This window comes from Mytilus galloprovincialis, chromosome 2, assembly GCF_965363235.1.
Source record: "Mytilus galloprovincialis chromosome 2, xbMytGall1.hap1.1, whole genome shotgun sequence".
Taxonomy (NCBI): Eukaryota; Metazoa; Mollusca; class Bivalvia; order Mytilida; family Mytilidae; genus Mytilus; species Mytilus galloprovincialis.
In genome coordinates, this window is record NC_134839.1 from 41,533,442 (window position 1) to 41,549,209 (window position 15,768).

Genomic DNA, 15,768 nt, shown 5'->3' on the forward strand with positions numbered 1-15,768 from the left:
ACCTTGTATTGTGTAGTTTTTCCAGTCAATGTCTGGTAAGTTGAAATCTCCACCAAGGATGAAAATACTACTTTTGTGTTTTTTGTGTAGATCAGTGACGTCTTGTATTGCGTTGTTTGCAGTTTGTTGATCAAGCCTATTTGGTGGTCTATATAAGCAGGTTATTATGGCTTTCTTTTTCTGGTTTATGTTGATGCTCCCAGATATGAGTTCTGTGTCTTTCCCTGACTTAAGATGGCTAAGTCCAAGTGTTGTCTTTGCTGCTATGAGGACTCCTCCATGGGCGTCTGTTTTCCTGTCCCTGCGTATGACATCGTAACCAAGTTCTGGTGGGAAAATTTCACTTGTGTTGATTTTGTCGCATAACCAAGTTTCAGTTCCTAAGATGATATCTGGACGAGCGGACTCCAGCATAACCTGGAGATCATTTCTTTTATTCTTTACGCTTTGAAAATTGATAAGCAGTACTCTGACTTGCTTCTGTGACTTTTTGTTGGATTCTTGATGGCTTTTAGTATGGGTGTCTGAGCGTTTTGGTGATGATGATGCTATAGGGTCACCTATACTAGTGTCAATTTCAGATGATATATTTAAATCTGTTTTGCTCACTTCTGATGTACATGATGATAATACTGAGTAGGTGTTGCTATCAGCTGAATCAATCAGATCATAGAGAACAGTTGAGTGGTTAGGAGCGTTACATACTACGCAATACCATGAAGCAGATATATTTGCAAGGCTTGAGTATTCCTTCGAGTCAATGCCTGTACAAGGTGCGTGGTACCAATTATTGCATTCATCACATGCAAGAGCTTTTTGTCCCCATCGACAAGCTTTGTCGCATATGGCACACGGGTATTTTGGAGTTCTTGGGCCTGGGTTTCTTTCTATCCCGCCTATTAATAATAACAATTTTATATAGGCAGAGTTCTTATCTTTAAGTAACTTCTCGTTACTCCTGTAATTAGCTGTGATTTTAATCCAGTAATATAAACATGTGTTTGTAGATATGGTCGTTACAGGAATCAGAGAGATTGAGTATTCTCTGGATGTATATCTAGTTGTTTGTATATCTAAGGGGCTATCGTGTGTTTGTCTTACCGTCGTAGCCAGGTGGAAATAGATGACTGTGAACCACACCAACATTGTTTACGTTTTGAACTAAACCGGAAGTGGAATTTGTGGTGAGTTCTAGATCTGTTTAAATTTCGATTCAAGATTGAAAAAAGTTCATTTTCCTCCTGGTGGTCCTGAGGTAAGTATTTTCAGATGATTGTGTTGTGAGATGGTATGTAACACTTATCTGATCGTGGAAATGTACCAAAGATTGTAATAAATAAGTGTTTTAGGTAAAAGTTTGAGGTAGTCAAGAAGAAGCGTCCGGTTGCACCGAGCATGCGCATCATGCATATTTAAAAGACTATAAGACCTATAATGTCACTTTCGTTCATTTTAAAAATAAGTATGAACACATTTTTACTTACCTTTCGTTATGTTTTTCGTCTATTTCAGATTCGAAAAAGTTGTTTCCCTCGTGAATAAGACATTTACTCTATGGAATTTTCTATCGATGCTCAACGTAACATTTGTGGTTTAAATTTAAAAAGATGCATGCGCAATGAGGTTTATAGAATCTTGGTTAAAGGTAACTTTCGCTTAATTTGACCTTGACCACTGACAAAGGTTCATTCGATTTGATTTTTTTTAATTAATCAATGATAAATTGATTGTCCTTCGGCTTGCATGACTTTTTCAAATGTCCTAAATAGCAGAAACTTGGTTAACCATTATAGGAAAAAATGGGGGTTTAGGAAAGGGACATCTATTGATCTAATATATAAATATATAAAATAGTTTTACCGTCTGATGATCTGTATCGTACGTACCCCAAATATATGAGAACAGATTTTATAAGTCGTGTTTTGATTCATAAAACGAAAATAATCTGAGAAAATATATACCTTGTATGTGTGGCTTAAAAAGCTTCAAAGATTACATGAAGTCCTATTCTGCTCTAAAATTTGTCCTGACTTGTTCGTCTAAAGACAAAGGTTTTCCACTGGTCAACAATTGAGGGTCAGAAAACATCAAACCAATGAGAACCAACAAAACAAGACACACCCTCGACACGAAAACAACTCACAAATCCATTCCACCAAAACCTTGTTGATCAATTAAATATCGATCTCAAATCGAGCATAATGAGGTAACTTTACTTAGGGACAAATTATAATAAAGAACGAACATTCATTTTAAAAATCCATACACTCAAGAAGCGTTTTTTTTATATGTTATTTATTTTTAATAGCATATACATGTATATACCTACCGAGGTCTTCAATACGGACTAACAGGCGCAACGTGTCCTTAACAGACGTAGTACTACACCTGATATATAGATTTCCTAAAGGCAACCAGATTTGAATCTATATAGAAATAATCATATATTTAAATATTACAAGTGTGGACACAGATGAGTGTGGATAGTATGTTTGGATGTTTGAAAGTGTTTTATATGACAAAGGGAGTTCTGTTTTTCCTAAATGGTGTTATTAACAACCAACCTAATCATTAGGAGTGGTGTTTATTTAATATTTAGTTTTTATTTTCAAGACGGGCGTTGGAAGAGGCAATAATTACCAAATGAGGAGAGCAACACATAAAAGGTTCATTTTTTCATGTGATTTTTTTTAAATGGGAGATGTATCTGAGAACATGATATAAGGAGCCTGTAATTCAGGGGTTGTCGTTTGTTTATATGTTACATATTTGTTTTTCGTTTGTTTGTTTTTTTTTGTTGTACATAAATAAATAAGGCCTTTTGTTTTCTCGTTTGAATTGTTTCACATTGTCTTTTTGTGGCCTTTAATAGCTGACTATGCGGTTATGGGTTTTGTCCATTGTTGAAGGCCGTATGGTGACCTGTAGTTGTTAATTTCTGTGTCATTTTGGTCTCTTGTGGAGAATTGTCTCGTTGGCAATCATACCACTTCTTTTTTACTTTATTTGCTCACTATTTCTATGGTTCTATTTATATTACTTTGTGGCGGATCGTCAGTATCATTAGTAAAACATTTTTTGAAAATGTCAAATTGTTTCTCAGATTAGAAGACATTTATTGGTTTTTAGTCATGACAATGCCTGACATGATGATTGGGGCTAGATGAGCTAGAAAGTAAACTTCTGTGTGGTTTTTATCAATTCTTTGATAATATCTCCCCCAAAGCTGGTCAAAGCAAAAAAAAGTTTTGACCAATATAAAAATAATATCACCAAAAGAACCTTTGAGAGCATGCTTCAAAGACTCATAACTGCTCCAAAAGTATTCTGATAGAATTTCAAGCATGTCAAGTGGATATTATGAACATCTACTTAATTCGTCTAAATATCTAAAAAATTATTGAAAAAACTGCATGGAATATTATATCTCACATGTTTTATAACATTACATTTGTCATAGTATTTTATAATTGTTCTCTGTTTCATGTACTAATGTCCTACGTCAGGAGCCTGTTGTTCTGTCAGTGGTTTCGTTTTTTTTTTTTGTGTAATTCATAAGTATTTCTAATTTTTAGTTTTTAAACAGATAAGACTGTTGGGTTTCCTGTTTGAATTGTTTTACACTAGTCATTTTATAGCTTGCTGTTTGGTGTGAGTAAAGGTTCCGTGTTGAAGGTCGTACTTAAACCTACAATTGTAATCTTTTTACAAATTGTGACTTGGATGTAAAACTGTCTCATTCCACTCAAACCACATATATTTTACCAAGATGCTTGAATTTTTTATTGACAACATATTTGTTACGTTCGGAGGACGTGTTTTTTTTTAACAGACTGTCGGCATTCCAATGGGAATCAAGTGTGCCCCTCTTCTTGCCGACTTGTTATTATGAGGCTGACTTCATACAGGAACTTCTTAGGAAGATCGATAAGAAGTTAGCAATATCCTTTAACTCTACTTTCCGCTATATAGATGCCGTTCTTTCACTTAATAATTCAAAATTTGATGACTATGTTGAACACATCTATCCCATCGAACTAGAGATAAAGGATACAACAGATACAGTTAAGTCGGCCTCACATCTTGACTTACATCTAGAAATTGACGATGAGGGTCGGTTGAAAACAAAACTTTACGACAAAAGAGATGATTTCAGATTTCCAATTGTGAACTTTCCATTTCTAAGTAGCAACATTCCAGCAGCACCTGCATACGGGGTATATATATATCCCAATTGATACGATATTCCCGTGCTTAATTGCATTTCCTATCATGATTTTCTTGATAGAGGGTTGCTGCTCACAAGGAAGCTATTAAACCAAATGGTGAAGTTGAAATCATCCCTTCGTAAATTTTACGGACGCCATCACGAGTTGGTTGACCGTTATGGAATAACCGTTTCACAAATAATATCGGATATGTTCCTTACGTCGTAACTACATTCCCCTTCCCTTTCATGAATGTAACCTACCGAATTAGACTATTTACCGGATTTGTTATAAAATAAGCAACACGACGGGTGCCACATGTGGAGCAGGATCTGCTTACCCTTCCGGAGCACCTGAGATCACCCCTAGTTTTTGGTGGGGTTCGTGTTGATTATTCTTTATTTTTCTATGTTGTGTCCTGTGTTGTATTGTTTTGTTTTGTGTTGTCTGTTTTTCTTCTTTCATTTTTAGCCAGGCGTTGTCAGTTTATTTTTGATTTATGAGTTTGACTGTCCCTTTGGTATCTTTCGTCCCTCTTCTATTTATTTATATTGACCACGCAATGGCAAAACTTAAAACTGCGCGAAAAAATAAGACAATGCCCCTTTACAGAACTATTAACAAAATACCCGTTTACACTTTCTATAATGATATTTGATGATACTTCACTGCTATTTTTTTTTAGGGCATAAAAAATGCAAAATTCACATAATAAGATTGTGTATCCGTACTTTTCATGTTGTCAGTGACCTTGTACTTGTAGTTATGCGGCCTTTCATAACTATTTTGATTCGAACTTCACCTATGACAACCACATGGTCGATCCCACTGCTGGTTAAGTTTTCCTTCCCAGAGGTATCAACAGCCAATAAGTCTGTAATTCTGTGTGAAATGAATTATCATAATAATGGTCATAACTTTAAATTTTAACTGTTTACAAAACTTTGAATGTTTCGAAATTCTAAGTATTTTCTACCCAAGGAAAAGATAACCGTAGCTGTATTTTGGAAGACATTTGGAAATTTAAGGGTCCTCAATACTCTTCTACATCGTACTTTATTTGCCTTTTATAACTTTGCTTTATACGAGCGTCATTGCTAAGTCTTTTGTAAACGAAACCGCACATCTGGGGTACAACATTTGAATCCAGGTGTATATACATTCCAATATCCTAACGGGCATGTTAAAAGTGCCATATAAAGTAAAAATCTTTTTTAAAAACTAGAAAACATATTTATTATAATGAACTCTTCATACTGACAAACCAACGGACAAACAAATTTTTCGGTCACTGACATGCCCTTACCGAGTTACTTTAATGATATCATTATTTCTTAATATGTTTATTTTGGTAACGGTGCATTTTAGTCATGAAATTAATTTAAATATTTTGATTTTTTTAAAAGATTGTATTCTGTGTAAAAGCTGAAATATGAAACATAACTCAAATTTATCAAAAGTATATTTTATTTATAATGTAAATTAATTAGCAAAACATATTTATATCACACAGCGTTTTCTTATAAAAATAGTTAAATTAGTTTCATCATTAAAATCTCATTTTTCAAACCTGTCACATCAATCATTTCATTGGTACTTAATGGGTATGCAATCAATTATAAATCTAGTAAATGATTTAATTATATAAGTTTCATCTTTCAAGACATAATTCTGGCGAGTATAGCAATTTGGATTTAGTTGGAAATCGGGGTAAGCCAACTACGAACCGTTCATGTGTACTTTTTCCAAAACTACTCCAAATACAAACTTTTTAGCTTTAATATTCCTTTGTTATCTTTCATTTCCTCGTTTAAACTATAAACATGATTTTTTTAATTTGAGCCATACGCAGTACAATGTTCATTTGACTACCCCAAGGGCGACTGCGATCATCGAAAAATAGCCACTTTGGTCTGTTTTCGATCCGCAGTAAAACCTTGCAAAAGTGGGACGTCCATTTGGCTGTATTGGATGAACAAGTACACAGTCACGGATGCGGTCAGAATGGAGATTTTAAATCCGACGCCTCGACATGTTAAGAACCATAACAACAACTCTCTGAGGGGTCGTATGGGGCGTGTAACAAGGTGACGTTTATAAATATCCTTATCCAATATATTCTCATTTTTAAGAGGCCGTTCCAATTTCCTCGACCTTTATACCGGACTGATCTATTACATGGCCTGAAGTTGTTCTTGTCTTGACTCGACATGCATGAAATATTTTCCACTGGACGTAATCAGGCAAACTAAATTCAATAAACTATCATTTGATTCCACTTGATTGCATGTATAGTCTTACCAAGGAGGCTGTGTAGAAACTCCTTGCTAGAAGTTTCTCTGTTTTATAGTGTATGCAGTAAACTATGAACTGTATCACTTGCGAGTACTGACCAGATTAAACAGTTGACTGTGAACAGTACATGGCCCGTATGCATATATCTACTTAAGTTAAGATTTATTCCGAACGGACGGATTATTTTACATGTCCAACGATAAATTAGTACTACGATTTGAAATTTTAACTTAAGTGGCCGTGGTTTTATGCATATCACCGCAGGTGTTCTGTAAGACATTTAAACCCCTTTTTATTTTATTTACTTGATTTAGGATTTCATAAATTATACCATCATGGATTATTTTTAATTTCTTTGCGGAAGTTCGTCTAAGAAAAAGTTAAACTTGTATAATGACAGCAAATCATAAAATATATTTTTGTATTACAAATTGTCCTTAATTTGTGTTATATATATAGTTTATTAGACAATAATTGCATCTAATAATCTTCCTATATGTTTTGTGAGAAAAACTCCCATATTTAAATTGACATTAATCAAAGTTCCCTTGACTATGAGATATGTCAAAGTTTTTAAATTGAGTGTTTTATTATTATAATGATTTATAACGATGTTTACTTACTATTTGCGTATTATGAAGCATCTTATGATTTAAATAAGACATCTGAAAGCCAGATTTCAGAACAACATAAACATGTCAACCACATCTTCCTATATCTAAAACATTGCACAAATTTAACTTGAACAGGTCAAAACAGAACACATTAAGGAGAAACGGTTTTGTTTGAGGAATTAGTTAGGATAATAGACCCCCCCCCCCCCCAAATACTATGAGGAAAAGGGGGGGGGCAATACCTTTTTATGTTATCCTGTTTTGGTCCTTTTCAAGGTGTTGTTAACTGTTATCTGAGATAAATTTAAACTGTCTACTGTTTTCAACCCACTTTGTTAACTGTTATCAGCATTTTTTGCATTTGTTGTTAACTGTTTTTGCCAAAATCGAGATGTTGTGAACGTGTTAACGGATCACCTATTGCCACCCTCTTCTATTTACATTGGTTGGATTGCTAACGAACCTTTACTACATGTCCAAATATTTTGATTAACTCAGGGTACATTTTAGTTTCATTGTATTCAGTAAAACCAATTAATTCTAATCCAAAACAAACGTGTCCTCAATCTTATGTTTAGTTAAATTGTTATGATTTTGTATTTAACCAAGTCTTTTATTTGTATTACTTGTGATGTTATTGTATGTTGACGAAAAAAGGGAATGGAAATGCAGCAGTGGATAAAAAAGAAATAGGAATATCACTATTTGGTTTAAAGTTAACAAAAAATATTCACGAGTTGCTTACATCAAATAAAAACGTTTTTAGCTACGCATGCTTAATTTTTCGTATTTATCTTCACCTTAGTTCATTTTCTGTATCATCAACTATTCTGGATTTCATGTTGCAGAACATTCATTTTCTGTATCATCAACTATTCTGGATTTCATGTTGCAGAACATTCATTTTCCGATCCTGTATTGTGAAAAGTCATTTATTTTCAGTTCTTTCCTGGCCAAGTAAAAAAATTTCAAATCCTCCAACCCCCACCGTCAGAAAATTAAATGTTCACCGCCTTATGTTATAGTTATTGACCAAGCAAGTCGGTATATTGGATTTAATCTGCACGACTTAGGTGACCCTGATTAACCCGAACGACGTAGGAGTTCGGGTTAAAGGGTCACACGAGCCGGGCAGATTAAATCCAATATACCGATTTGAAGGCCGTATGGTGACCTATAGTTGTTAATGTCTGTGTCATTTTGGTCTTTTGTGGATAGTTGTCTCATTGGCAATCATACCACATCTTCTTTTTTATATTAATTGGCCAAAACTGTTTTAACACATGACGCCATCAATTTACGTGAACGTTTTAGAAATATGCAAACGATATTCCGAATTCCACGGCTCCTAGTAAAGTTTCTTGTAAAGTAAAACATGTAGTAAGAGTTTGGTTAGTTTTAATTATTTTTTTTTTTTTATATTCAAGCTTCTTCCTAAATTGTTACATTATATGCGATTTAACTGTAAATTTTTTCTATCGTTTCTGTTAAAGTTTTTCATACTTTATTTTTGCAATCAGTGACGATTTATTGTACTTTTAAATCTGTGTTATTGAGTGACGATTAATTGCTTTTCTTTCCTTAATGATATGCTTAGAGGAAAATGTTTGTACATAAATTTAAAATGTTTAAAAAACAGAAACAACGTTTATCTTTTGTGGCGTAATCAATTCCATCTAAGATTTGATGGTCAGTTCTTAATCAGTTTAATGATCTTTCATCTTGTTTAATGTGACACTTTATACGATACATTAGTTGCACAGTTGAACTGCAATAGTTTATCCAAATAATCTAAGACCATTAATCAATGCCTTACATAAATTAAGAACATGTTTATAGCTGGATCTTGTGAGAAACTTCATGTATTGCATTGGTCAGTTATATTGGAGTAGTAGCTTGAAGTAACATGTTGTTTTATAGAGCTGGAATTTAGTAACGTTTTGTATTGGAAGTTATAATTGTGAACCTTCAAATATATTATATATATACATGTACTTTTATAAGATTAAACATGTGAACATTAAGGAGACTTAGTTCAATTCTAACAGTGACTTTATGGTGGCATATATACTATAGCTAGTTCCCTATATTAACGGGCAAGATGGAGTTATACGATCCCGGATACGTAGATCCGAAATAATGACATAGTCTAAGACACACACAAGAAAGCCCCGTTATATCTGGTGGAGGTACCCGTGGTCAATATGTCAGTAACCGAAGTTATGATGTGCCTGAAATCTGGACGAATTACAAAGTTATGGCGTGTACTGAAAACAGAAGCAATTTGGGCTTCCGTTCAAGAGAAACTATAGGATAACTGAAGTGGGAAATGTATGCCACGGAGAATTGAGTTAGGATGACTTTGTATACGTATTAATGTAAGTGACTTGTTGTAAATATTTATGAAACTTTTGTGTCAGTCATTTTGTTTCCTTGGTTTTATGGAAACGCATTATCCTCGAACTTTGAAGAACATTAGAAGAAGAACGCCTGTGAGAATTTTTGATGAATAGAAACCTGAGATGACTCTGAGATGTTACAACAGACTATATATAGCTAGCAGTAACGTGTATATCGAAAATTTTGTGTTGGTAACAATGTATATATATATGTACAATGTAAATAACAGAGTGGACTGGCGTATCCGTCGATCCGAAACCGGCAAAGAACCGTTATAAATGACAAATTCCTGATGAAAGATTCGAAGAAGTGGCTCCGCACGTTCAAACCGAAGAAGTCATGTGGACAATATTTTCATGTTTGTAAATAACTTTAAGTTTTCATAAAGTTAATGTTTTTATCCATTCAGAATGTTTAATTTATGCCTAGGTTTAGTTTTTTATTGTATATTTTTTTTTTTTGCATTTTATTTTGTATTACACATGTTTGATTAAGCTAATTTTTAATCTCTTGTTATTACGAGAGTGGGCGTATTGGGTGTAGTTAAGTTAACCGAGAAGGGTTGCTTATACTAGTTGGAGGTTCATGGGAGTGTCCATGTGAAGATGATTTACAGTGTTGGTAGTTCTATGGTGATACGGTCACATAGAAGTGAAAATTGCAGCTAATGAGATGCTGATTTTCTGAATTGGATTGCCCAGAGATAATGATTAGTTGATTTTAATTGATGCTTTTAATTATTTTATCATTTCGTTTACGCTTGGATTAACGGTCAAAATTCCGGAAAGACCTTACCATAATGTATTTGAATAGATTTATAATTGTCAAACTTATGTTTTAATATATTTTTATGATTTTTGTTTAGTGCCTCTTTTGTAGTTATAAGTATCAAGAGTTTGAAGTTGAAAGGATAATTTTTAAATTTAGATTTTTAGAGTAATCTTTTTGCAAGTTTTCCACAACTATTCACGACGTAAATTGATAAATTACATGGTATAGCAATTATCATTATTTTTTTTCATTATTATTAGTTTAGATTTTTTTAAGTAGTTTTAGTCAAAGAAAAAGTTTATTTTTTAATGTTCACATTGCCTCCCCTTATTTTTTACTTATATAATATTTTTGGTATGAATTTTTTTAATTCGAGTGAAAACGAATTTTGTTTAGCGGGGAGTGATGTGGCGTAATCAATTCCATCTAAGATTTGATGGTCAGTTCTTAATCAGTTTAATGATCTTTCATCTTGTTTAATGTGACACTTTATACGATACATTAGTTGCACAGTTGAACTGCAATAGTTTATCCAAATAATCTAAGACCATTAATCAATGCCTTACATAAATTAAGAACATGTTTATAGCTGGATCTTGTGAGAAACTTCATGTATTGCATTGGTCAGTTATATTGGAGTAGTAGCTTGAAGTAACATGTTGTTTTATAGAGCTGGAATTTAGTAACGTTTTGTATTGGAAGTTATAATTGTGAACCTTCAAATATATTATATATATACATGTACTTTTATAAGATTAAACATGTGAACATTAAGGAGACTTAGTTCAATTCTAACAGTGACTTTATGGTGGCATATATACTATAGCTAGTTCCCTATATTAACGGGCAAGATGGAGTTATACGATCCCGGATACGTAGATCCGAATTAATGACATAGTTTCTAAAGCACACACAAGAAAGCCCCGTTATACTTTTTTAATCTTTAACGCCCCCCCCCTTTTTTCCCCCTTTCCCCCGACCCCAAATTACATTCGATACCCAAAAAGTCAGTCCCTTTATAGGAATAAATATGCCAAACATTGTAATGAATTTCATTGAGTCAAAAACTTATTCAAATCAGATTTCATTTTTTGGAATATTCTTAAATACATGATTTCTTGTTTGGCACTGAAAACTACAAAAATCATTATTATCTGTTCTGACTTTAAAAAACTGATTTAAGAGTCACATTGTGTACACAAAATAATATAAAATAAAATATTTTATGTTCCAGTTTAGATAATTAAAAAGGAGAGAGAAACCTTTCTTTTTTTCATCAGTGGCCACGTTTGCCAAAAAGTCTAAGTAGTTCTTCTACTGTAATCACCAGACAGTTAACACTGAGGGTTTGAGGGTTCAACTCCAATATTAATTGATTAAAAACTGTCAGTTTTTCTATCAAAGGTGTGTGGTTTACTCTGGGCACTCCGGCTATCTCTACCAATTAAAACTGGGCGCCCCGAAATAGCCGAAATGTGGCGCTGCTTAAAAGTGACGTTAAAACACCAACAATCGATCCATTATTTTTTTTCTTATTTTGAAACAACGATGTTTGTACAAAGTGTTTTATTAATCAACTTTTTTGTAACTTCTAGTCAGATGGCGGGTTCGGTTTTTTTTTTTTGGGAAAAGGGGGGGGGGGGGGTAGGTTGTTCATCCTTGAATTGGACAACATAACATTTTGGTCTCGATACAATCGTTGATATTTTTTAATCTAATAGAATACATGTAACATCCCTTTCAGAATCCAGGAAACGCCCCTAAAGGTAAAAATAGATTTGAACTGTGCAGTATATCTGAGGTAGTTAATGCACACCTTAGCTGTGCATTATTCAGATTATAGCACAGTAAGAACAAAGAGATTTTACCCATGTCATGTGTTAACTACTGTTATACATTTTATTTTCATTTGTGTATTTTAATGTCTGTGTATTATTTTCAAAAGTACTATAATCTCACTACAGAGTCAATCAGAACAGTTAGAAATTAGCTCTTCTTACTGTTACCTGGCTGCATGTGTAAAATTATATAAGATATATATATATTTTAAAACACATGTTGACGAAGGACGGGATTGTGGCTCCGGCAATTCTTACTCTATATTGTAAGGTTACTGTAGGGTTGTCGAGAAGGGGAAAGACAGACTATGTTTTGTGTAATTTTAACTCCGCCTCCGCTTTTCAATAAAAGGTATTTTGTTATTATATTTTGAAAAAAAGGTGTAGTAAGCAGATCTTTTAATCTTTGTAATTTCAGGTTTTTTTTGGGTTTTTTTTTTAAAAGCTGCGGAGGGGTTAGTGCGTAGCATGATGTATAGAAACTGGTATATTCTTGTCTTTTGGTAATGCTTTTCGCTGGGTTGCTGTCTCGTTGACAAATAACCAATATTTCCTTTTTCATATCATAATAATTTTTTTTTATGTTAGATACTTTTATTTCGGGGCCTTTTTTGATAACTACCAGTAACTATGCGGTATTGGTTTTGCTCACTGTTAAAGGCCATACAGTGACCTTATCGGTCTTCTACTTTTCATGTTACCAATATATGTTTTTTCTTCTGCTTTCATGATTTTTTTTTCTTACCCATTCTGAACTACATCTGGTAATTTTCCCAATGTGCAGGAGCAATACCCTTTCGTAGTAGTAAAATGTTAACAAGGTTTTTGTCAAGGACGTTAAACCTCAGTAATTAGTGAGGAAATGATGCGAAAATAGTACCAATAAATTATTATAATATTAAGTTTTTATCGTTTAAAGTTATGTTTTTTATTGTATATCTATTCAATATGAAAATACGATATTTGAACATGGTATTTATATTTACGTACTAATTTTTCTTTGATATTTCGTGGGAGGTCAAACATACAGCCTTATATATACAAACCATGAAAACTTTCATTTCTTTTCTACTTATTGCAATTCGAAGGTAAGAAGTTAAAAAAGTTTGTAATTATTTTTTAATCAGCTTCAGCTTTTAAATAAATTTTATTTGTCAATATCTAACAGTGTTACAAATTTAAAAATTATAAACTTCAACATAAATTTTATGTATACAGAATACATATCGGTTATATTTTTGCATTAATTTATTATATAATTTAATTGAGACATCATTCCCAATTTGTTGATTTTTTTTATTTCACTGAAAGCTCAGCCCACCACATTCAAAAATGACTTCATTAACTGCGATGCCTTTTGCTTTCATTTGTTTTCATTAGCTTTGCAATGGCTCACTGTAATGAAATAGGGAAATGTGCTAAATATAACTAATGGTACTGTAATTCTAAAAGCTGTAGACTCATTGACAATATCTATGTACGTTTCGGCAATGGTTTAATGAATTCCTGTTAAAAATAGTCAGTTAATCCTCCAAAACTAAATAAATAAATTAAGTTAAAAATTTAAAAGAGTGTTTTGATTTTTTTTTTTTTTTCTGATATAAATTTGAATATGTGTTAAATAACATCAAAATGACGAATTCAGAAATACGGGATAGTGTCACAGTAAATTCTTTTTTTCATTATTCACTTTTGAACTTGAATACTGAAACATAAACCATTTCATTATTCCTTATTCATCACTTAACATTGAATAGTGAATAATGAACTATTTCAATATTCATTATTAAATTTTGAATAATGAAAAATGAATAATGGACGTACTTCAGCGCGGTTTGAAATGGACACTAATTGCGCTTATTTAATAGCAGACTTGTTCCGGTGATGTTATGAATAACAATTTATGGCCAAAAACATTTACTGTTATCTTAATGATATTTTTTATTTAAAACTTTAAGGATAATCTATTTTTACAGCTGAAATTTAACCAAAGGAACTTATTTTAAATAAATCTTATACAGTCAGCATTAAGGGTCCTTTTCTCGACTTGAAATTTCAGTTTCGCATGTGAAACGTACTAAAATTTATGACTACAAAAGAGCAGATTTTAAGTTCCTGATTGTTAATTTTCCATTTTTGGTGGGTGATTTTATTTGAACTTTCATACTGTGTGCTTATTTTGGTGTCTTCTCATTTATCCAACTTTTTAAAATAAGGCATTCTCATTTAGCCACCTTTTATTTTTGTTAATTATTGGGTTGTTTGTTTAGTAATTATAAGGTGTTTTTCTAAAATTTGACAGTAAATTTGTTCCTGTATGTTTTTATATTATTTAAAAAATACATACAAAATAGGCTATAGTAAACTTGTTACATTTTATTTTTGAATAAAATTTAGTATATTTCAAATAAAATTCAGTATACTTTGAATAATAAATAAATGTTTCATCTTTTATACAGAAGAAACCCACAAATCAATAATAATTTTATATTCACATTTTATTGAGTAAATATGATGTGTTTATTATTTTTTTAAACCTGTTAACTTTTATTTGTGGTGCTGATTCAAAGTGATTACCAAATTAATCATTGTTCGTGTTCAGCATATTTGCTCATCAATGCAAAAATCTAAACATTTTTCACAACCAAATCACATATCTCCAAGTGTTAAAAATTGAAACTATGTAACAGTACTCAGCAATCTTTCCAAAACATGTGTACGCCGCAGGGGGGAAACGCAAGACTCGCAAGTTAAAGTACCACAACATAGACAACAGACTGACCCAACTTAAGGAGAGACTACAGCAAGGACAGATCAGCGTAAATCACTACACTGATGCAGTATCCCACCTACTTAAACTAGGATAAAGATCAAATGCAGGGGCGGATCCAGCCATTTTAAAAAGGGGGGGGGGGGGGTTCTTAACCCAGGACAAAGGGGGGGTTCCAATTACATGTCCCCATTCAAATGCATTGATCGTCCAAAAAAAAGGGGGGGTTCCAACCCCCGGAACCCCCCCTCTGGATCCGCGCCTGAAATGAACATTCCTTTAGTGTGCTATGAATATTTCTGTGCTACGTTTGTTAATCTTTTAATAGATAAATTGTATGATGTGTATCTATAGTGGACATTTCTTTAATGCCATTGTATGTTGTGTGAATCTACTGAACATTCATTTAGTCACTGTGTGCGGTTGATATTACTGTGCCAGTATTTTAAAATCTTTGTTCTAGAATTGCTTTTGCTTTGTTTATATATGTATGCATATATGTTTTGTGAATTTTGTTCTGTTCAGTCTTTGTGTAGTAAAACGTATTCAACTTATATTTTGTCCTATTTGGATCATTTGGACAGAAGAACAGAACAAAATGAACGAAGAGGATCTAATACACAAAAAAAGCTCCACCTCATTGACAAATCCCTTCATGAATAAAAGTGCAACTGATATTTTTCTATCCAATTCACATTTTAGTTACATTAACTAAATGTCAGTTGCACATTTGAACATGCTATGCTAAATAATACTACAGAAAATTTAATCCCGGTATAATTTTCAGTCTTATTTTTCACCTGACATTCAACCAAACTCTAATTGGAAAACCCTTTGTTATCGACTCCTAGTGTGTGGTAAAATTTGTTGAT

At 32.7% G+C, this 15,768-nt stretch overlaps 1 long non-coding RNA gene across 2 annotated transcripts in view; it reads left to right on the forward strand.

The window, feature by feature from the left end:
• Window positions 1–1,041: 1,041 nt before the first annotated feature.
• The window catches only part of LOC143063612 (uncharacterized), a 62,536-nt gene continuing 47,809 nt past the window's right edge, over window positions 1,042–15,768 (forward strand). The window contains exon 1 of one of the 2 annotated variants that reach the window (XR_012975063.1): window positions 1,042–1,184. This is a non-coding gene — a long non-coding RNA (uncharacterized LOC143063612). Of the gene's footprint in view, window positions 1,185–13,145; window positions 13,215–15,768 lie in introns of those variants that run through there. The other variant, XR_012975062.1, reaches the window with a different exon arrangement.